Genomic DNA, 21852 nt, shown 5'->3' with positions numbered 1-21852 from the left:
TCACAAATTAAAAACACTGTGCTCAGAAAACTGTATACTGATAGGAGATTTTAATGTGAGGTGTAGTAGAATGGATGCCTCTAGTTGTGCTAAATTCAGATATGACTCTTCTAGAAATGCATTATGGAAACTTATGAATGAGGAGAATCTAGTCGATATATGGAGGGCTGAAAATCCAAACAGAAGAGTATTCTCTAGAAGGCAGGTGGTTCTAAAGGAATTAAAACAAAGCAGAATTGATTTATGTCTAGCAAAACAAGAATTGGTGCAGAATGTTAAGAAGGTGTCATATACCTTTACAGCATATAGTGATCATGCAGTAATGTCATTTCAAATGGGTTTTGGTGTGGAGAGGAGAGGGGGAGGTGTCTGGTGTTTAAATGCCAGTCTGTTAAAGGAGGAAGGATATAGAAATGAAATTGTTGAATGTATTAATGATGAAATGTCTAATGTACTGTTAAAAGAGAATGTGTGTTTATGGTGGGAGGAAGTGAAAGTAAAAGTAAAAAATAGGAGTATTAGGTACGCAAAAAATCATAACCGTTTAGATAAGCAGAAAGAAATAATGCTTAGGAATAGGATGTTGCATGAACTTGAAAAGGCTGATACGGATCCAGACTATGATGTTGTGAATTATTTGAAAATCCATGCAGAGCTGGGTCGTTATGAAAAAAATAAATGTTTGGGTGCTATTGTTAGGAGCAGGGCACAGTACGCTTTGGAGGGAGAGAAATGTACATCCTTTTTTTGGGGTCTGGAAAAAAGAAAACAAACTAAGAGTTACATTGTAGAGTTGGAAGATGAAAGAGGTGTAAAGGTAAACGATTTTGTTGGGATCTTAGAGACAGTTGAAACCTTTTACAGAAATCTTTACAAAAAGAATGATGTAGATAAAGTGTGTGTTGTAAAAGTGTTGGATACAATTAGTGCCAAAGTATCGCAGGCAGATAGAATGATGTGTGATGAAGAGATTTCGATTATGGAAATCAAGGAAGCAATTGTTAGCACGCAAGGTAATAAAAGTCCGGGTTTGGATGGTTTAACAAATGAGTTCTATAAAGTCTTTGTAGATATTTTGGCACCCATTTTAGTGAGGGTGTTTCATTATATGGAAGAGAATAAGGAAATCCCTGAGTCTATGTCAACTGGAATGTTAACGATCTTATTCAAAAATAGGGGCAGTAGATTAAAGTTAGAAAATTATAGGCCTATTAGCCTTCTAAATTCGGATTATAAGATACTGACTAAAGTGTTAGCGAATAGGATGAAAAAGGTGATTGGGAGTATTATTGAATCAACACAAGCCTACGGCATACCTGGAAGAGATATTGCAGATGTAATTTGTACAATTAGGGATGTTGTTAATCAAATGAAAAATGAAGGTGGTATAGTTTTAAGTTTGGACTTTAACAAAGCTTTCGATAGAGTGGAGCACAGCTTTTTATTACAGACTTTGGAGAGGTTTGGGTTTGGGCCAAAGTTTGTATCTTGGATCAACCTGTTGTATAGTGGGGCTAAAAGTTGTGTTAAATGTAACGGAGTGTTAACAGATACTTTCCCTGTGGAGAGGTCAGTAAGGCAGGGCTGTCCTTTGTCAGCTCTGCTGTACAGTGTTTCTACAGAACCGTTAGCTACATTGATAAATAGTAATAAAGAAGTAAGGGGTGTTGGAATCCCAGGTGGTGGTGTCAGTGTTGTACATCAGTACGCTGATGACACTACTTGTACTGTGAAGGATATAGAAAGTATTGGAAGCATTATGGGGATCATAGATATATATGGCAAGGCATCGGGTGCTAAAGTTAATATAGAGAAGACTGAAATAATGTTTGTTGGGGATATCAATGTAAACGGGTGTGAGATTCCATTCAAGAGCGCAAAGGATTTTATTAAAGTGCTGGGAGTAAACATTGGTGTAAAGGAGAAAGAGGCAAAAGATATAACTTGGACTGGGATCCTTAATAAAGTCAAGCTAACGTTGAATTTCTGGAAAAATAGAAAACTAAAGTTACAAGGGAAAGTAATTGTTGCAAATGCTTTGGTATTATCCAAATTTGTGTATGTTTTGGGAGTCCTGGACATGCCGGAGTGGGTCCTAAATGAATTGAATAATGTGGTGTCAAATTTTATATGGGATGGTAAAGGAGTGAGAATATCTCAGAAAACATTGATTGCTGACTATGTGGATGGAGGTTTAAAACTTGTAGATTTAGGTGTCAAAAGAAAAGCTATTAGGATAAAAACAGTAAAGAAATATTTGTATGACAGTGAAGATTATGGCTGGAAACACTTCTTTAGAGTCTACTTAGAGGAGAGTGGTGGTTGTGAGGATAATGGTTTATTGATGGGGCTTAAAAGGGCAATGTTTGAAAAGGTACCAGATTTTTATAAAGAGGTGCTAAATGCATGGGCAGAGTTGTTGCCTAATGTATATTATGAATGTGGACATATTGACCTGATTATGAATCAACCTATATTTCTGAATGAGAAAATCAAGAACAAAGAAAAAGTTTTGTATAATAAAGTATTTATGAGTGCAGGTCTACGGCAAATAAAAGATTATACTTATGAGGTAATTCCAGGGTTTTTACCTGGGGAAGCTATTTTTGACATAATCAATGAATAGGATGAAGAGGTGGGAAGGGGAACAGTGAATAATATGTATGACAAGATAAAGAATAGTATACCAAGAGCATGGGTTGATTTAATAAATAGTGAAGTTGAAAGAGAAGATTTATTTGTATTTCCTAATTTGTTCATTGGTAGCAGTAAGAAGAAAGTACATTTATCTAGTATACCAGTGAAAAGATTGTATAGAATAATGGTAGGAAAAGTGTGTAGAAGGCCGGCTGCTGAGAAATTTTGGAAAGTAGTTTTTCCGGAATTGGATGAAAAAAAGATATGGGGAAATTTAAATGTAAAATATAATAGTAAGGAGTGTGAAAATAATGATTTCAAACTAAGACATAATAGAATATTTACAAAGGTGGTGCTAAAGAAAATTAATTGTGAGATAGAAAGGGAATGCGACGTATGTGGACGTTTCCCGGAAACTCTTATGCATTTGTTTATAGAATGTGAGGATTTAAAATATTTTTTTTGTAAAGTTAAGGAAATGTTATGTAGAAACTGGGGGGGAGATTTCGTGAAAAAGTATGCGTGGGAGGAACTTTTGTTATTTGGAGTGTCTGGTAAATGTGAGGGTGCTAATGTGTGTTTGTTGAATATGGTTTTGAGTTTTGTGAGGTATGCTATTTTTTGTAGGAGGAATTATGTTTCTTTTGACAGAAAGAGGGTTCAGGTGTGGAGTATCTTTATAGCACTGTTCAGTAAACACATAGATATGTTGTTTAATTATGGGATGGAACATTTTGATGAGTCTTTTGTTGAAGGGAGTGGGTTAATTTCACGAGAGGAGAGTGGAGGTATCACTTATAATTTTTGAAAGCACTGTTTTGATATTTTCTTTGTTGATAATTTGATACGGGGTGAATTGTTCACCTGCCTCTGTTAGTCTAGTGTCTTCTGTATTGTTCTCTGTGGATTGTACTGTAAACAGTAGATTGTACTGTAAATATTGTAAACAAACATTTTTGATAATAAAAAAAAAAAAAAAAAAAAAAAAAATCACGTTTGCTTCACAAGCGAAAGGTCCCTGGTTCGAAACCGGGCGGAAACAACGCTCATTGACACATTCTGTAAAACCATAGTGGTAACAGAAAATTTCATGAATTCTTTAATTTGGAAATTCGAATACGTACCATGAATATTTTTAAAATTCGGTTTACTCCTTGCAGAAAAATCAAGCAGCAGTTTCTGTAGTGTAGTGGTTATCATGTTAGCTTTACACGTGAAAGGTCCTCAGTTTGAAACCGGGAGGAAACACTGCTCTTTGACATGTGCAGTAGGTACTGTACTATTAACAGACAATAGTTATTTTCATAAATGCCTACTTTTGGAAATTTGAACACGTGCCATGAATATCTGTAAAATTCGGTTTACTTCTTGCAGGAAAATCAAGCAGCAGTGTCTGTAGTGTAGTGGTTATCGCGTTCGCTTTACACGCGAAAGGTCCTCGGTTCGAAACCGGGCGGAAACAGTGCTCTTTGACAAGTGCAGTAGGTACTGTACTTTCAACAAAGAATTGTTATTTTCATGAATTCTGTATTTTGGAAATTCGAATACGTACCATGAATATTTTTAAAATTCGGTTTACTCCTTGCAGAAAAATCAAGCAGCAGTTTCTGTAGTGTAGTGGTTATCATGTTAGCTTTACACGTGAAAGGTCCTCAGTTTGAAACCGGGAGGAAACGCTGCTCTTTGACATGTGCAGTAGGTACTGTACTATTAACAGACAATAGTTATTTTCATAAATGCCTAATTTTGGAAATTTGAACACGTGCCATGAATATCAGTAAAATTCGGTTTACTCCTTGCAGATAATTGTCGAAGAAGTTTCTGTAGTGTAGTGGTTATCACGTTCGCTTAACCCGCGAAAGGTCCTCGGTTCGAAACCGGGCGGAAACAGAGCTCTTTGACACGTGCAGTAGGTACTGTACTTTCAACAAAGAATTGTTATTTTCATAAATTCTGTATTTTGGAAATTCGAATACGTGCCCTGAATATCTGTAAAATTCGGTTTACTTCTTGCGGAAAATCAAGCAGCAGTTTCTGTAGTGTAGTGGTTATCACGTTCGCTTTACACGCGAAAGGTCCTCGGTTCGAAACCGGGCGGAAACAGTGCTCTTTGACAAGTGCAGTAGGTACTGTACTTTCAACAAAGAATTGTTATTTTCATGAATTTTGTATTTTGGAAATTCGAATATGTGCCATGAATATCTGTAAAATTCGGTTTACTCCTTGCAGCTAAATGTAGCAGCAGTTTCTGTAGTGTAGTGGTTATCACGTTCGCTTTACACGTGAAAGGTCCTCAGTTTGAAACCGGGAGGAAACAGTGGTCTTTGACATGTGCAGTAGGTACTGTACTATTAACAGAGAATAGTTATTTTCATAAATGCCTAATTTTGGAAATTTGAACACGTGCCATGAATATCTGTAAAATTCAGTTTACTCCTTGCAGATAATTGCCGAAGCAGTTTCTGTAGTGTAGCGGTTATCACGTTCGCTTAACACGCGAAAGGTCCTCGGTTCGAAACCGGGCGGAAACAGAGCTCTTTGACAAGTGCAGTAGGTACTGTACTTTCAACAAAGAATTGTTATTTTCATGAATTCTGTATTTTGGAAATTCGAATACGTGCCATGAATATCTGTAAAATTCGGTTTACTCCTTGCAGCTAAATGTAGCAGCAGTTTCTGTAGTGTAGTGGTTATCACGTTCGCTTTACACGTGAAAGGTCCTCAGTTTGAAACCGGGAGGATACAGTGCTCTTTGACATGTGCAGTAGGTACTGTACTATTAACAGAGAAAAGTTATTTTCATAAATGCCTAATTTTGGAAATTTGAACACGTCCCATGAATATCTGTAAAATTCGGTTTACTTCTTGCGGAAAATCAAGCAGCAGTTTCTGTAGTGTAGTGGTTATCACGTTCGCTTTACACGCGAAAGGTCCTCGGTTCGAAACCGGGCGGAAACAGTGCTCTTTGACACGTGCAGTAGGTACAGTACTTTTAAAAGAGAATAGTTATTTTCATAAATGCCTAAATTTGGAAATTTCAACACGTGCCATGAATATCTGTAAAATTCGGTTTACTCCTTGCAGATAATTGTTGAAGCAGTTTCTGTAGTGTAGCGGTTATCACGTTCGCTTCACACACCCCTTTTTGGAGTTTCAGGAAGTGGAAGAGAAGCAGGTGTCTGAGTGCTTGAGAGAGAATATCGTTGTTTTTGGAGGTCTAGTTGACTTATAAGTTTGAAAGTTTGTGAGTGACTGTAGTGAAGTTTCTGTGAAACGTTTTTGCTATTGTCCCCCATCAGCGTGAGCTGTTTGGGGGATATTGCTTAAAATAACCGGACGGACAACATGGCTTCGACATCAAGAATACAAACGACGACGAGAAAGGACAACAGTGAAATCAGAATGTTAAACGAAGAACTGAAAAAAAGAACATATGAGAAGGAACTGACGGTGAACGTGGAAATAAGTGGAGAAGGGAAAATAACAACGATGGAATTGCTGAGAGGAATAAAGGAAGTTTGCGGAACAATACTGGGATGTCGAATGAAAGACGGGAATAAGTATGAAGTAACAATGTCTCATGTAAATGGAAAAGAAAGACTAATAGACGGGCTAAAGATAAAGAACTGTCAAATCATGGCTAAAGAACTAGGGAACGATGAGCTGGTGGTGTCCTTTTTGAACTTGCCCGCATACATTACGGATGAGGAGATAGAAGAGAAACTAAAAGGCTGGAAGGTGAAGGCGACCACGCCAATCAAGAGGAGGATGTGGCCAGGAACGGACATTGTAGATGGGACAAGATTTTGCAAGGTAAAGTTTACAGACAATGTGCAATCCTTGCCATATTCTACAAAATTTAACACTGTCGAGGGATTTGAATATTTTCGTGTAATCCACGACAATCAAGTGAAGGTATGTAGATTATGTATTTAGCCGGGGCACATACTTAAGGAATGTCCGGAATTCACATGCCACAAATGTAGTGAATCAAATCAAATCAAATTTATTTTTATATAGCCCTTCGTACATCAGCTGATATTCTCAAAGTGCTGTACAGAAACCCAGCCTAAAACCCCAAACAGCAAGCAAAGCATGTGAAAGAAGCACGGTGGCTAGGAAAAACTCCCTAGGAAAAACTCCCTAGAAAGGCCAAAAACCTAGGAAGAAACCTAGAGAGGAACCAGGCTATGAGGGGTGGCCAGTCCTCTTCTGGCTGTGCAGGGTGGATATTATAACAGAACATGGTCAAAATGTTAAAATGTTAAAATGTTCATAAATGACCAGCATGGTCAAATAATAATAATCATAGTAGTTGTCGAGGGTGCAACAAGCACGTCCGGTGAACAGGTCAGGGTTCCATAGCCGCAGGCAGAACAGTTGAAACTGGAGCAGCAGCACGGCCAGGTGGACTGGGGACAGCAAGGAGTCATCATACCAGGTAGTCCTGAGGCATGGTCCTAGGGCTCAGGTCCTCCGAGAGAAAGACAGAAAGAGAGAAAGAGAGAATTAGAGAGAGCATATTTAAATACACGCAGGACACCGGATAAGACAAGAGAAATACTCCAGATGTAACAGACTGACCCTAGCCCCCCGACACATAAACTACTGCAGCATAAATACTGGAGGCTGAGACAGGAGGGATCAGGAGACACTGTGGCCCCATCCGATGAAACCCCCGGACAGGGCCAAACAGGCAGGATATAACCCCACCCACTTTGACAAAGCACAGCCCCCACACCACTAGAGGGATGTCTCCAACCACCAACTTACCGTCCTAAGACAAGGCCGAGTATAGCCCACAACGATCTCCGCCATGGCACAACCCAAGGGGGAGGGGGGGGGCGCCAACCCAGACAGGAAGACCACGTCAGTGACTCAACCCACTCAAGTGACGCACCCCTCCCATGGACGGCATGGAAGAACACCAGTAGGCCAGTGACTCAGCCCCTGTAAAAGGGTTAGAGGCAGAGAATCCCAGTGGAAAGAGGGGAACCGGCAAGGCAGAGACAGCAAGGGCGGTTCGTTGCTCCAGCCTTTCCGTTCACCTTCACACTCCTGGGCCAGACTATACTTAATCATAGGACCTACTGAAGAGATAAGTCTTCAGTAAAGATTTAAAGGTTGAGACTGAGTCTGCGTCTCTCACATTGGTAGGCAGACCATTCCATAAAAATGGAGCTCTATAGGAGAAAGCCCTACCTCCAGCCGTTTGCTTAGAAATTCTAGGGACAATTAGGAGGCCTGCGTCTTGTGACCGTAGCGTACGTGTAGGTATGTACGGCAGGACCAAATCGGAAAGATAGGTAGGAGCAAGCCCATGTAATGCTTTGTAGGTTAGCAGTAAAACCTTGAAATCAGCCCTTGCCTTAACAGGAAGCCAGTGTAGGGAGGCTAGCACTGGAGTAATATGATCAAATTTTTTGGTTCTAGTCAGGATTCTAGCAGCCGTATTTAGCACTAACTGAAGTTTATTTAGTGCTTTATCCGGGTAGCCGGAAAGTAGAGCATTGCAGTAGTCCAGCCTAGAAGTAACAAAAGCATGGATTAATTTTTCTGCGTCATTTTTGGACAGAACATTTCTGATTTTTGCAATGTTACGTAGATGGAAAAAAGCTGTCCTTGAAACAGTCTTGATATGTTCTTCAAAAGAGAGATCAGGGTCCAGAGTAACGCCGAGGTCCTTCACAGTTTTATTTGAGACGACTGTACAACCATCCAGATTAATTGTCAGATTCAACAGAAGATCTCTTTGTTTCTTGGGACCTAGAACAAGCATCTCTGTTTTGTCCGAGTTTAAAAGTAGAAAGTTTGCAGCCATCCACTTCTTTATGTCTGAAACACAGGCTTCTAGCGAGGGCAATTTTGGGGCTTCACCATGTTTCATTGAAATGTACAGCTGTGTGTCGTCTGCATAGCAGTGAAATTTAACATTATGTTTTCGAATGACATCCCCAAGAGGTAAAATATATAGTGAAAACAATAGTGGTCCTAAAACGGAACCTTGAGGAACACCGAAATTTACAATTGATTTGTCAGAGGACAAACCATTCACAGAGACAAACTGATATCTTTCCGACAGATAAGATCTAAACCAGGCCAGAACTTGTCCATGTAGACCAATTTGGGTTTCCAATCTCTCCAAAAGAATGTGGTGATCGATGGTATCAAAAGCGGCACTAAGATCTAGGAGCACGAGGACAGATGCAGAGCCTCGGTCTGACGTCATTAAAAGGTCATTTACCACCTTCACAAGTGCAGTCTCAGTGCTATGATGGGGTCTAAAACCAGACTGAAGCGTTTCGTATACATTGTTTGTCTTCAGGAAGGCAGTCAGTTGCTGTGCAACAGCTTTTTCTAAAATTTTGGAGAGGAATGGAAGATTCGATATAGGCCGATAGTTTTTTATAATTTCTGGATCAAGATTCGGCTTTTTCAAGAGAGGCTTTATTACTGCCACTTTTAGTGAGCTTGGTACACATCCGGTGGATAGAGAGCCGTTTATTATGTTCAACATAGGAGGGCCAAGCACAGGAAGCAGCTCTTTCAGTAGTTTAGTTGGAATAGGGTCCAGTATGCAGCTTGAGGGTTTGGAGGCCATGATTATTTTCATCATTGCGTCAAGAGATATAGTACTAAAACACTTTAGTATCTCCCTTGATCCTAGGTCCTGGCAGAGTTGTGCAGACTCAGGACAATGGAGCTTTGGAGGAATACCCAGATTTAAAGAGGAGTCTGTAATTTGCTTTCTAATGATCATGATCTTTTCCTCAAAGAAGTTCATAAATTTATTACTGCTGAAGTGAAAGCCATCCTCCATTTGCGAAGGCTGCTTTTTAGTTAGCTTTGCGACAGTATCAAAAAGAAATTTCGGATTGTTCTTATTTTCCTCAATTAAGTTGGAAAAATAGGATGATCGAGCAGCAGTAAGGGCTCTTCGATACTGCACGGTACTGTCTTTCCAAGCTAGTCGGAAGACTTCCAGTTTGGTGTGGCGCCATTTCCGTTCCAATTTTCTGGAAGCTTGCTTCAGAGCTCGTGTATTTTCTGTATACCAGGGAGCTAGTTTCTTATGACAGATGTTTTTAGTTTTTAGGGGTGCAACTGCATCTAGGGTATTGCGCAAGGTTAAATTGAGTTCCTCGGTTAGGTGGTTAACTGATTTTTGTCCTCTGACGTCCTTGGGTAGGCAGAGGCAGTCTGGAAGGGCATCAAGGAATCTTTGGGTTGTCTGAGAATTTATAGCACGACTTTTAATGCTCCTTGGTTGGGGTCTGAGCAGATTATTTGTTGCAATTGCAAACGTAATAAAATGGTGGTCCGATAGTCCAGGATTATGAGGAAAAACATTTAGATCCACAACATTTATTCCATGGGACAAAACTAGGTCCAGAGTATGACTGTGGCAGTGAGTAGGTCCAGAGACATGTTGGACAAAACCCACTGAGTCGATGATGGCTCCGAAAGCCTTTTGGAGTGGGTCTGTGGACTTTTCCATGTGAATGTTAAAGTCACCAAAAATTAGAATATTATCTGCTATGACTACAAGATCCGATAGGAATTCAGGGAACTCAGTGAGGAACACTGCATATGGCCCAGGAGGCCTATAAACAGTAGCTATAAAAAGTGAGTGAGTAGGCTGCATAGATTTCATGACTAGAAGCTCAAAAGACGAAAACGTCATTGTTGTTTTTTTTTTTTGTAAATTGAAATTTGCTATCGTAAATGTTAGCAACACCTCCGCCTTTGCCGGATGCACGGGGGGTATGGTCACTAATGTAACCTGGGGGTGAGGCCTCATTTAACACAGTAAATTCATCAGGCTTAAGCCATGTTTCAGTCAGGCCAATCACATCAAGATTATTATCAGTGATTAGTTCATTGACTATAACTGCCTTGGAAGTGAGGGATCTAACATTAAGTAACCCAATTTTGAGATGTGAGGTATCACAATCTCTTTCAATAATGGCAGGAATGGAGGAGGTCTTTATACTAGTGAGATTGCTAAAGCGAACACCGCCATTTTTAATTTTGCCCAACCTAGATCGAGGCACAGACACGGTCTCAATGGGGAAAGCTGAGCTGACTACGCTGACTGTGCTAGTGGCAGACTCCACTAAGCTGGCAGGCTGGCTAACAGCCTGCTGCCTGGCCTGCACCCTACTTCATTGTGGAGCTAGAGGAGTTAGAGCCCTGTCTATGTTCGTAGATAAGATGAGAGCACCCCTCCAGCTAGGATGGAGTCCGTCACTCCTCAACAGGCCAGGCTTGGTCCTGTTTGTGGGTGAGTCCCAGAAAGAGGGCCAATTATCTACAAATTCTATCTTTTGGGAGGGGCAGAAAACAGTTTTCAACCAGCGATTGAGTTGTGAGACTCTGCTGTAGAGCTCATCACTCCCCCTAACTGGGAGGGGGCCAGAGACAATTAATCGATGCCGACACATCTTTCTAGCTGATTTACACGCTGAAGCTATGTTGCGCTTGGTGACCTCTGACTGTTTCATCCTAACATCGTTGGTGCCGACGTGGATAACAATATCTCTATACTCTCTACACTCGCCAGTTTTAGCTTTAGCCAGCACCGTCTTTAGATTAGCCTTAACGTCGGTAGCCCTGCCCCCTGGTAAACAGTGTATGATCGCTGGATGATTAGTTTTAAGTCTAATACTGCGGGTAATGGAGTCGCCAATGACTAGGGTTTTCAATTTGTCAGAGCTAATGGTGGGAGCCGTCGGCGTCTCAGACCCCACAACGGGAGGAGTAGAGACCAGAGAAGTCTCGGCCTCCGACTCCGACTCGCTTAATGGGGAGAACCGGTTGAAAGTTTCTGTCGGCTGAATAAGCGACACCGGTTGAGCATTCCTACAGCGTTTCCCTCCAGAAGCCATGAGAAAGATGTCCGGCTGCGGGGACCGTGCGAGGGGGTTTATACTAACGTTACTATCTGTACTTACTGGTGGCACAGACGCTGTTTCATCCTTTCCTACACTGAAATTACCCTTGCCTAACGATCGCGTCTGAAGCTGGGCTTGCAGCACAGCTATCCTTGCCGTAAGGCGATCGTTCTCCTGTATATTATAAGTACAACGACTGCAATTAGAAGGCATCATGTTAATGTTACTTAGCTTCGGCTGTTTGAAGTCCTGACGAACCATGTCCAGATAAAACCTCCGGGGTGAAAAAGTTGAATGAAAAAAGTTGAGTGAGGGAAAAAGTAAAAATATACGGTAATGAAAAAGTAAAAAACCGTCAGGTATCAAAGTAAGATCGGCAACAAAAACGCACAGCAGCGTAAACAGGTCTGCAAGTTGTGACCGGAAACAGGAAAAAAGGGCATTATGCCAGAGAATGTCGGAACATAGGAAATGTGTGCAAAATGTGTGACAGACCTAAAGTTAGATGTAGCTGTAATAAGGGAGAAAATCACTTACTTTTGCAAACAATGGACCTCACGTCTGAGGAAGAGGGGAGTGTGCCTATGGAGAGGGAGGATGAGAGTGACATGGAGAGTGTGACTCCAGAGACAGTGGCAGATAAGCTTGAAGAGCCTGTAATGTCTCCTGGCAAAGCACGAGACGCCGTTTTAGTCTCTGCTGCTGACAAGGTGGAACAGCAGCACATGATGGGTGAAAGACATACACAGGTAGAGATGGTGCAAGGTGCTTCTCAGGTGCCTGAGCCAGCTTTAAGCCTGTGTAAAAATTACACCAAAGAGTGGGCTGGGTCCACTGAAGTCACGGGCACTGTTAAAGCGCACTTTTCAAAAGGCTTCCCCGCCGCTCCCCCCAAAAATCCAAATAAAGAGACGGATGATGAAATAGATAGTGAGGATCTTCAGTTGTTTGTAAAAAATAAGAGGTCATTGTCGAAAACCAGGGAGATGATGGGTTTTGGAAAAAAGAAAAAGTAGGATTTTTAAGGACTTGTTTGGCTCTGATTATACTTCTGCACACATTCATAATGATTACAGTCGCATCCCTAAATGGTAACAGTTTGAGAAACATGAGCAAATTTGAGCAGGTATTAGTGTCTGTTAAGGCAGACATGTTGTGTTTTCAAGAGACCAATTGGACAGACTCCAAAATGCAGGAGATTAAGAGTAAATGGTCAGATTTAATTTTTTGTAGTCATGGAGGGGATAAAACATGTGGTGTGGCTATTTTGATAAAAAATGATGTGGTGCAAAATGTAAAAGAAATATATGCTGACAATGATGGCAGACTTATTGTAATTGAATTTGAAGTTCAAAATGTAGTTTTTCGTTTAATTAATGTTTATGCTTCAAACATTGAATCTGAAAGGAGAGAAATGTTTCACAAATTAAAAACACTGTGTTCAGAAAACTGTATACTGATAGGAGATTTTAATGTGAGGTGTAGTAGAATGGATGCCTCTAGTTGTGCTAAATTCAGATATGACTCTTCTAGAAATGCATTATGGAAACTTATGAATGAGGAGAATCTAGTAGATATATGGAGGGCTGAAAATCCAAACAGAAGAGTATTCTCTAGAAGGCAGGTGGTTCTAAAGGAATTAAAACAAAGCAGAATTGATTTATGTCTAGCAAAACAAGAATTGGTGCAGAATGTTAAGAAGGTGTCATATACCTTTACAGCATATAGTGATCATGCAGTAATGTCATTTCAAATGGGTTTTGGTGTGGAGAGGAGAGGGGGAGGTGTCTGGTGTTTAAATGCCAGTCTGTTAAAGGAGGAAGGATATAGAAATGAAATTGTTGAATGTATTAATGATGAAATGTCTAATGTACTGTTAAAAGAGAATGTGTGTTTATGGTGGGAGGAAGTGAAAGTAAAAGTAAAAAATAGGAGTATTAGGTACGCAAAAAATCATAACCGTTTAGATAAGCAGAAAGAAATAATGCTTAGGAATAGGATGTTGCATGAACTTGAAAAGGCTGATACGGATCCAGACTATGATGTTGTGAATTATTTGAAAATCCATGCAGAGCTGGGTCGTTATGAAAAAAATAAATGTTTGGGTGCTATTGTTAGGAGCAGGGCACAGTACGCTTTGGAGGGAGAGAAATGTACATCCTTTTTTTTGGGGTCTGGAAAAAAGAAAACAAACTAAGAGTTACATTGTAGAGTTGGAAGATGAAAGAGGTGTAAAGGTAAACGATTTTGTTGGGATCTTAGAGACAGTTGAAACCTTTTACAGAAATCTTTACAAAAAGAATGATGTAGATAAAGTGTGTGTTGTAAAAGTGTTGGATACAATTAGTGCCAAAGTATCGCAGGCAGATAGAATGATGTGTGATGAAGAGATTTCGATTATGGAAATCAAGGAAGCAATTGTTAGCACGCAAGGTAATAAAAGTCCGGGTTTGGATGGTTTAACAAATGAGTTCTATAAAGTCTTTGTAGATATTTTGGCACCCATTTTAGTGAGGGTGTTTCATTATATGGAAGAGAATAAGGAAATCCCTGAGTCTATGTCAACTGGAATGTTAATGATCTTATTCAAAAATAGGGGCAGTAGATTAAAGTTAGAAAAATATAGGCCTATTAGCCTTCTAAATTCGGATTATAAGATACTGACTAAAGTGTTAGCGAATAGGATGAAAAAGGTGATTGGGAGTATTATTGAATCAACACAAGCCTACGGCATACCTGGAAGAGATATTGCAGATGTAATTTGTACAATTAGGGATGTTGTTAATCAAATGAAAAATGAAGGTGGTATAGTTTTAAGTTTGGACTTTAACAAAGCTTTCGATAGAGTGGAGCACAGCTTTTTATTACAGACTTTGGAGAGGTTTGGGTTTGGGCCAAAGTTTGTATCTTGGATCAACCTGTTGTATAGTGGGGCTAAAAGTTGTGTTAAATGTAACGGAGTGTTAACAGATACTTTCCCTGTGGAGAGGTCAGTAAGGCAGGGCTGTCCTTTGTCAGCTCTGCTGTACAGTGTTTCTACAGAACCGTTAGCTACATTGATAAATAGTAATAAAGAAGTAAGGGGTGTTGGAATCCCAGGTGGTGGTGTCAGTGTTGTACATCAGTACGCTGATGACACTACTTGTACTGTGAAGGATATAGAAAGTATTGGAAGCATTATGGGGATCATAGATATATATGGCAAGGCATCGGGTGCTAAAGTTAATATAGAGAAGACTGAAATAATGTTTGTTGGGGATATCAATGTAAACGGGTGTGAGATTCCATTCAAGAGCGCAAAGGATTTTATTAAAGTGCTGGGAGTAAACATTGGTGTAAAGGAGAAAGAGGCAAAAGATATAACTTGGACTGGGATCCTTAATAAAGTCAAGCTAACGTTGAATTTCTGGAAAAATAGAAAACTAAAGTTACAAGGGAAAGTAATTGTTGCAAATGCTTTGGTATTATCCAAATTTGTGTATGTTTTGGGAGTCCTGGACATGCCGGAGTGGGTCCTAAATGAATTGAATAATGTGGTGTCAAATTTTATATGGGATGGTAAAGGAGTGAGAATATCTCAGAAAACATTGATTGCTGACTATGTGGATGGAGGTTTAAAACTTGTAGATTTAGATGTCAAAAGAAAAGCTATTAGGATAAAAACAGTAAAGAAATATTTGTATGACAGTGAAGATTATGGCTGGAAACACTTCTTTAGAGTCTACTTAGAGGAGAGTGGTGGTTGTGAGGATAATGGTTTATTGATGGGGCTTAAAAGGGCAATGTTTGAAAAGGTACCAGATTTTTATAAAGAGGTGCTAAATGCATGGGCAGAGTTGTTGCCTAATGTATATTATGAATGTGGACATATTGACCTGATTATGAATCAACCTATATTTCTGAATGAGAAAATCAAGAACAAAGAAAAAGTTTTGTATAATAAAGTATTTATGAGTGCAGGTCTACGGCAAATAAAAGATTATACATATGAGGTAATTCCAGGGTTTTTACCTGGGGAAGCTATTTTTGACATAATCAATGAATGGGATGAAGAGGTGGGAAGGGGAACAGTGAATAATATGTATGACAAGATAAAGAATAGTATACCAAGAGCATGGGTTGATTTAATAAATAGTGAAGTTGAAAGAGAAGATTTATTTGTATTTCCTAATTTGTTCATTGGTAGCAGTAAGAAGAAAGTACATTTATCTAGTATACCAGTGAAAAGATTGTATAGAATAATGGTAGGAAAAGTGTGTAGAAGGCCGGCTGCTGAGAAATTTTGGAAAGTAGTTTTTCCGGAATTGGATGAAAAAAAGATATGGGGAAATTTAAATGTAAAATATAATAGTAAGGAGTGTGAAAATAATGATTTCAAACTAAGACATAATAGAATATTTACAAAGGTGGTGCTAAAGAAAATTAATTGTGAGATAGAAAGGGAATGCGACGTATGTGGACGTTTCCCGGAAACTCTTATGCATTTGTTTATAGAATGTGAGGATTTAAAATATTTTTTTTGTAAAGTTAAGGAAATGTTATGTAGAAACTGGGGGGGAGATTTCGTGAAAAAGTATGCGTGGGAGGAACTTTTGTTATTTGGAGTGTCTGGTAAATGTGAGGGTGCTAATGTGTGTTTGTTGAATATGGTTTTGAGTTTTGTGAGGTATGCTATTTTTTGTAGGAGGAATTATGTTTCTTTTGACAGAAAGAGGGTTCAGGTGTGGAGTATCTTTATAGCACTGTTCAGTAAACACATAGATATGTTGTTTAATTATGGGATGGAACATTTTGATGAGTCTTTTGTTGAAGGGAGTGGGTTAATTTCACGAGAGGAGAGTGGAGGTATCACTTAAAATTTTTGAAAGCACTGTTTTGATAATTTGATAGGGGGTGAATTGTTCACCTGCCTCTGTTAGTCTAGTGTCTTCTGTATTGTTCTCTGTGGATTGTACTGTAAACAGTAGATTGTACTGTAAATATTGTAAACAAACATTTTTGATAATAAAAAAAACAAAAAACAAAAAAAAAAAAAAAAAAATCACGTTCGCTTTACACGCGAAAGGTCCTCGGTTCGAAACCGGGCGGAAACAGTGCTCTTTGACACCTGCAGTAGGTACAGTACTTTTAAAAGAGAATAGTTATTTTCATAAATGCCTAAATTTGGAAATTTCAACACGTGCCATGAATATCTGTAAAATTCGGTTTACTCCTTGCAGCTGAATGTAGCAGCAGTGTCTGTAGTGTAGTGGTTATCACGTTCGCTTTACACGTGAAAGGTCCTCAGTTTGAAACCGGGAGGAAACAGTGCTCTTTGACATGTGCAGTAGGTACTGTACTATTAACAGAGAATAGCTATTTTCATAAATGCCTAATTTTGGAAATTTGAACGCGTGCCATGAATATCTGTAAAATTCGGTTTACTCCTTGCAGATAATTGTTGCAGAAGTTTCTGTAGTGTAGTGGTTATCACGTTCGCTTAACACGCGAAAGGTCCTCGGTTCGAAACCGGGCGGAAACAGAGCTCTTTGACACGTGCAGTACGTACTGTACTTTCAACAAAGAATTGTTGTTTTCATGAATTCTGTATTTTGGAAATTCGAATACGTGCCATGAATATCTGTAAAATTCGGTTTATTACTCGCAGCTAAATGTAGCAGCAGTTTCTGTAGTGTAGTGGTTATCACGTTTGCTTCACACGCGAAAGGTCCCTGGTTCGAAACCGGGCGGAAACAAAGCTCATTGACACATTCTGATTTACCGTAGTGGTAACAGAAAATTTCATGAATTCTTTATTTTGGAAATTCGAATACGTGCCATGAATATTTTTAAAATTCGGTTTACTCCTTGCAGAAAAATCAAGCAGCAGTTTCTGTAGTGTAGTGGTTATCACGTTAGCTTTACACGTGAAAGGTCCTCAGTTTGAAACTGGGAGGAAACAGTGCTCTTTGACACGTGCAGTAGGTACTGTACTATTAACAGAGAATAGTTATTTTCATAAATGCCTACTTTTGGAAATTTGAACACGTGCCATGAATATCTGTAAAATTCGGTTTACTCCTTGCAGAAAAATCAAGCAGCAGTTTCTGTAGTGTAGTGGTTATCACGTTCTCTTTACACGTGAAAGGTCCTCAGTTTGAAACTGGGAGGAAACAGTGCTCTTTGACACGTGCAGTAGGTACTGTACTATTAACAGAGAATAGTTATTTTCATAAATGCCTAATTTTGGAAATTTGAACGCGTGCCATGAATATCTGTAAAATTCGGTTTACTCCTTGCAGATAATTGTAGCAGCAGTTTCTGTAGTGTAGTGGTTATCACGTTCGCTTAACACGCGAAAGGTCCTCGGTTCGAAACCGGGCGGAAACAGAGCTCATTGACACGTGCAGTAGGTACTGTACTTTCAACAAAGAATTGTTATTTTATTGAATTCTGTTTTTTGGAAATTCGAATACGTGCCATGAATATCTGTAAAATTCGGTTTATTCCTCGCAGCTAAATGTAGCAGCAGTTTCTGTAGTGTAGTGGTTATCACGTTTGCTTCACACGCGAAAGGTCCCTGGTTCGAAACCGGGCGGAAACAACGCTCATTGACACATTCTGATTTACCGTAGTGGTAACAGAAAATTTCATGAATTCTTTATTTTGGAAATTCGAATACGTGCCATGAATATTTTTAAAATTCGGTTTACTCCTTGCAGAAAAATCAAGCAGCAGTTTCTGTAGTGTAGTGGTTATCACGTTAGCTTTACACGTGAAAGGTCCTCAGTTTGAAACTGGGAGGAAACAGTGCTCTTTGACACGTGCAGTAGGTACTGTACTATTAACAGAGAATATTTATTTTCATAAATGCCTACTTTTGGAAATTTGAACACGTGCCATGAATATCTGTAAAATTCGGTTTACTTCTTGCAGGAAAATCAAGCAGCAGTTTCTGTAGTGTAGTTGTTATCGCGTTCGCTTTACACGCGAAAGGTCCTCGGTTCGAAACCGGGCGGAAACAGTGCTCTTTGACAAGTGCAGTAGGTACTCTACTTTTAAAAGAGAATAGTTATTTTCATAAATTCCTAATTTTGGAAATTTCATCACGTGCCATGAATATCAGTAAAATTCGTTTTACTCCTTGCAGGTAAGTGTTACAGCAGTTTCTGTAGTGTAGTGGTTATCACGTTCGCTTCACACGCGAAAGGTCCCTGGTTCGAAACCAGGCGGAAACAAAGCTCATTGTTGTGTTTTCAAGAGACCAATTGGACAGACTCCAAAATGCAGGAGATTAAGAGTAAATGGTCAGATTTAATTTTTTGTAGTCATGGAGGGGATAAAACATGTGGTGTGGCTATTTTGATAAAAAATGATGTGGTGCAAAATGTAAAAGAAATATATGCTGACAATGATGGCAGACTTATTGTAATTGAATTTGAAGTTCAAAATGTAGTTTTTCGTTTAATTAATGTTTATGCTTCAAACATTGAATCTGAAAGGAGAGAAATGTTTCACAAATTAAAAACACTGTGCTCAGAAAACTGTATACTGATAGGAGATTTTAATGTGAGGTGTAGTAGAATGGATGCCTCTAGTTGTGCTAAATTCAGATATGACTCTTCTAGAAATGCATTATGGAAACTTATGAATGAGGAGAATCTAGTAGATATATGGAGGGCTGAAAATCCAAACAGAAGAGTATTCTCTAGAAGGCAGGTGGTTCTAAAGGAATTAAAACAAAGCAGAATTGATTTATGTCTAGCAAAACAAGAATTGGTGCAGAATGTTAAGAAGGTGTCATATACCTTTACAGCATATAGTGATCATGCAGTAATGTCATTTCAAATGGGTTTTGGTGTGGAGAGGAGAGGGGGAGGTGTCTGGTGTTTAAATGCCAGTCTGTTAAAGGAGGAAGGATATAGAAATGAAATTGTTGAATGTATTAATGATGAAATGTCTAATGTACTGTTAAAAGAGAATGTGTGTTTATGGTGGGAGGAAGTGAAAGTAAAAAATAGGAGTATTAGGTACGCAAAAAATCATAACCGTTTAGATAAGCAGAAAGAAATAATGCTTAGGAATAGGATGTTGCATGAACTTGAAAAGGCTGATACGGATCCAGACTATGATGTTGTGAATTATTTGAAAATCCATGCAGAGCTGGGTCGTTATGAAAAAACTAAATGTTTGGGTGCTATTGTTAGGAGCAGGGCACAGTACGCTTTGGAGGGAGAGAAATGTACATCCTTTTTTTGGGGTCTGGAAAAAAGAAAACAAACTAAGAGTTACATTGTAGAGTTGGAAGATGAAAGAGGTGTAAAGGTAAACGATTTTGTTGGGATCTTAGAGACAGTTGAAACCTTTTACAGAAATCTTTACAAAAAGAATGATGTAGATAAAGTGTGTGTTGTAAAAGTGTTGGATACAATTAGTGCCAAAGTATCGCAGGCAGATAGAATGATGTGTGATGAAGAGATTTCGATTATGGAAATCAAGGAAGCAATTGTTAGCACGCAAGGTAATAAAAGTCCGGGTTTGGATGGTTTAACAAATGAGTTCTATAAAGTCTTTGTAGATATTTTGGCACCCATTTTAGTGAGGGTGTTTCATTATATGGAAGAGAATAAGGAAATCCCTGAGTCTATGTCAACTGGAATGTTAACGATCTTATTCAAAAATAAGGGCAGTAGATTAAAGTTAGAAAATTATAGGCCTATTAGCCTTCTAAATTCGGATTATAAGATACTGACTAAAGTGTTAGCGAATAGGATGAAAAAGGTGATTGGGAGTATTATTGAATCAACACAAGCCTACGGCATACCTGGAAGAGATATTGCAGATGTAATTTGTACAATTAGGGATGTTGTTAATCAAATGAAAAATGAAGGTGGTATAGTTTTAAGTTTGGACTTTAACAAAGCTTTCGATAGAGTGGAGCACAGCTTTTTATTACAGACTTTGGAGAGGTTTGGGTTTGGGCCAAAGTTTGTATCTTGGATCAACCTGTTGTATAGTGGGGCTAAAAGTTGTGTTAAATGTAACGGAGTGTTAACAGATACTTTCCCTGTGGAGAGGTCAGTAAGGCAGGGCTGTCCTTTGTCAGCTCTGCTGTACAGTGTTTCTACAGAACCGTTAGCTACATTGATAAATAGTAATAAAGAAGTAAGGGGTGTTGGAATCCCAGGTGGTGGTGTCAGTGTTGTACATCAGTACGCTGATGACACTACTTGTACTGTGAAGGATATAGAAAGTATTGGAAGCATTATGGGGATCATAGATATATATGGCAAGGCATCGGGTGCTAAAGTTAATATAGAGAAGACTGAAATAATGTTTGTTGGGGATATCAATGTAAACGGGTGTGAGATTCCATTCAAGAGCGCAAAGGATTTTATTAAAGTGCTGGGAGTAAACATTGGTGTAAAGGAGAAAGAGGCAAAAGATATAACTTGGACTGGGATCCTTAATAAAGTCAAGCTAACGTTGAATTTCTGGAAAAATAGAAAACTAAAGTTACAAGGGAAAGTAATTGTTGCAAATGCTTTGGTATTATCCAAATTTGTGTATGTTTTGGGAGTCCTGGACATGCCGGAGTGGGTCCTAAATGAATTGAATAATGTGGTGTCAAATTTTATATGGGATGGTAAAGGAGTGAGAATATCTCAGAAAACATTGATTGCTGACTATGTGGATGGAGGTTTAAAACTTGTAGATTTAGATGTCAAAAGAAAAGCTATTAGGATAAAAACAGTAAAGAAATATTTGTATGACAGTGAAGATTATGGCTGGAAACACTTCTTTAGAGTCTACTTAGAGGAGAGTGGTGGTTGTGAGGATAATGGTTTATTGATGGGGCTTAAAAGGGCAATGTTTGAAAAGGTACCAGATTTTTATAAAGAGGTGCTAAATGCATGGGCAGAGTTGTTGCCTAATGTATATTATGAATGTGGACATATTGACCTGATTATGAATCAACCTATATTTCTGAATGAGAAAATCAAGAACAAAGAAAAAGTTTTGTATAATAAAGTATTTATGAGTGCAGGTCTACGGCAAATAAAAGATTATACTTATGAGGTAATTCCAGGGTTTTTACCTGGGGAAGCTATTTTTGACATAATCAATGAATGGGATGAAGAGGTGGGAAGGGGAACAGTGAATAATATGTATGACAAGATAAAGAATAGTATACCAAGAGCATGGGTTGATTTAATAAATAGTGAAGTTGAAAGAGAAGATTTATTTGTATTTCCTAATTTGTTCATTGGTAGCAGTAAGAAGAAAGTACATTTATCTAGTATACCAGTGAAAAGATTGTATAGAATAATGGTAGGAAAAG

General features: G+C 38.9%; 10 non-coding genes across 10 annotated transcripts; all 10 read left to right on the top strand.

The window, feature by feature from the left end:
• The first annotated feature begins 4026 nt into the window (after positions 1 to 4026).
• Positions 4027 to 4099, top strand: trnav-uac (transfer RNA valine (anticodon UAC)). The gene has a single exon. It is a non-coding gene; the product is annotated as a tRNA-Val (tRNA).
• A 568-nt stretch (positions 4100 to 4667) lies between these two features.
• trnav-uac (transfer RNA valine (anticodon UAC)) lies at positions 4668 to 4740 on the top strand. The gene has a single exon. It is a non-coding gene; the product is annotated as a tRNA-Val (tRNA).
• Positions 4741 to 5095: 355 nt separating this feature from the next.
• trnav-aac (transfer RNA valine (anticodon AAC)) lies at positions 5096 to 5168 on the top strand. The gene has a single exon. It is a non-coding gene; the product is annotated as a tRNA-Val (tRNA).
• A 354-nt stretch (positions 5169 to 5522) lies between these two features.
• On the top strand, positions 5523 to 5595 carry trnav-uac (transfer RNA valine (anticodon UAC)). Its single transcript has one exon. It is a non-coding gene; the product is annotated as a tRNA-Val (tRNA).
• Positions 5596 to 16979: 11384 nt separating this feature from the next.
• trnav-aac (transfer RNA valine (anticodon AAC)) lies at positions 16980 to 17052 on the top strand. The gene has a single exon. It is a non-coding gene; the product is annotated as a tRNA-Val (tRNA).
• Positions 17053 to 17193: 141 nt separating this feature from the next.
• Positions 17194 to 17266, top strand: trnav-cac (transfer RNA valine (anticodon CAC)). Its single transcript has one exon. It is a non-coding gene; the product is annotated as a tRNA-Val (tRNA).
• A 561-nt stretch (positions 17267 to 17827) lies between these two features.
• On the top strand, positions 17828 to 17900 carry trnav-aac (transfer RNA valine (anticodon AAC)). The gene has a single exon. It is a non-coding gene; the product is annotated as a tRNA-Val (tRNA).
• Positions 17901 to 18041: 141 nt separating this feature from the next.
• Positions 18042 to 18114, top strand: trnav-cac (transfer RNA valine (anticodon CAC)). The gene has a single exon. It is a non-coding gene; the product is annotated as a tRNA-Val (tRNA).
• A 347-nt stretch (positions 18115 to 18461) lies between these two features.
• Positions 18462 to 18534, top strand: trnav-uac (transfer RNA valine (anticodon UAC)). Its single transcript has one exon. It is a non-coding gene; the product is annotated as a tRNA-Val (tRNA).
• A 141-nt stretch (positions 18535 to 18675) lies between these two features.
• On the top strand, positions 18676 to 18748 carry trnav-cac (transfer RNA valine (anticodon CAC)). Its single transcript has one exon. It is a non-coding gene; the product is annotated as a tRNA-Val (tRNA).
• Positions 18749 to 21852: the final 3104 nt, after the last annotated feature.

Source organism: Salmo salar, chromosome 18, assembly GCF_965601325.2.
Source record: "Salmo salar chromosome 18, fSalSal1, whole genome shotgun sequence".
Lineage (NCBI taxonomy): Eukaryota > Metazoa > Chordata > Actinopteri > Salmoniformes > Salmonidae > Salmo > Salmo salar.
Note: the sequence above shows the minus strand (reverse complement) of the source record. Positions and strands in the feature narration are given on the sequence as shown.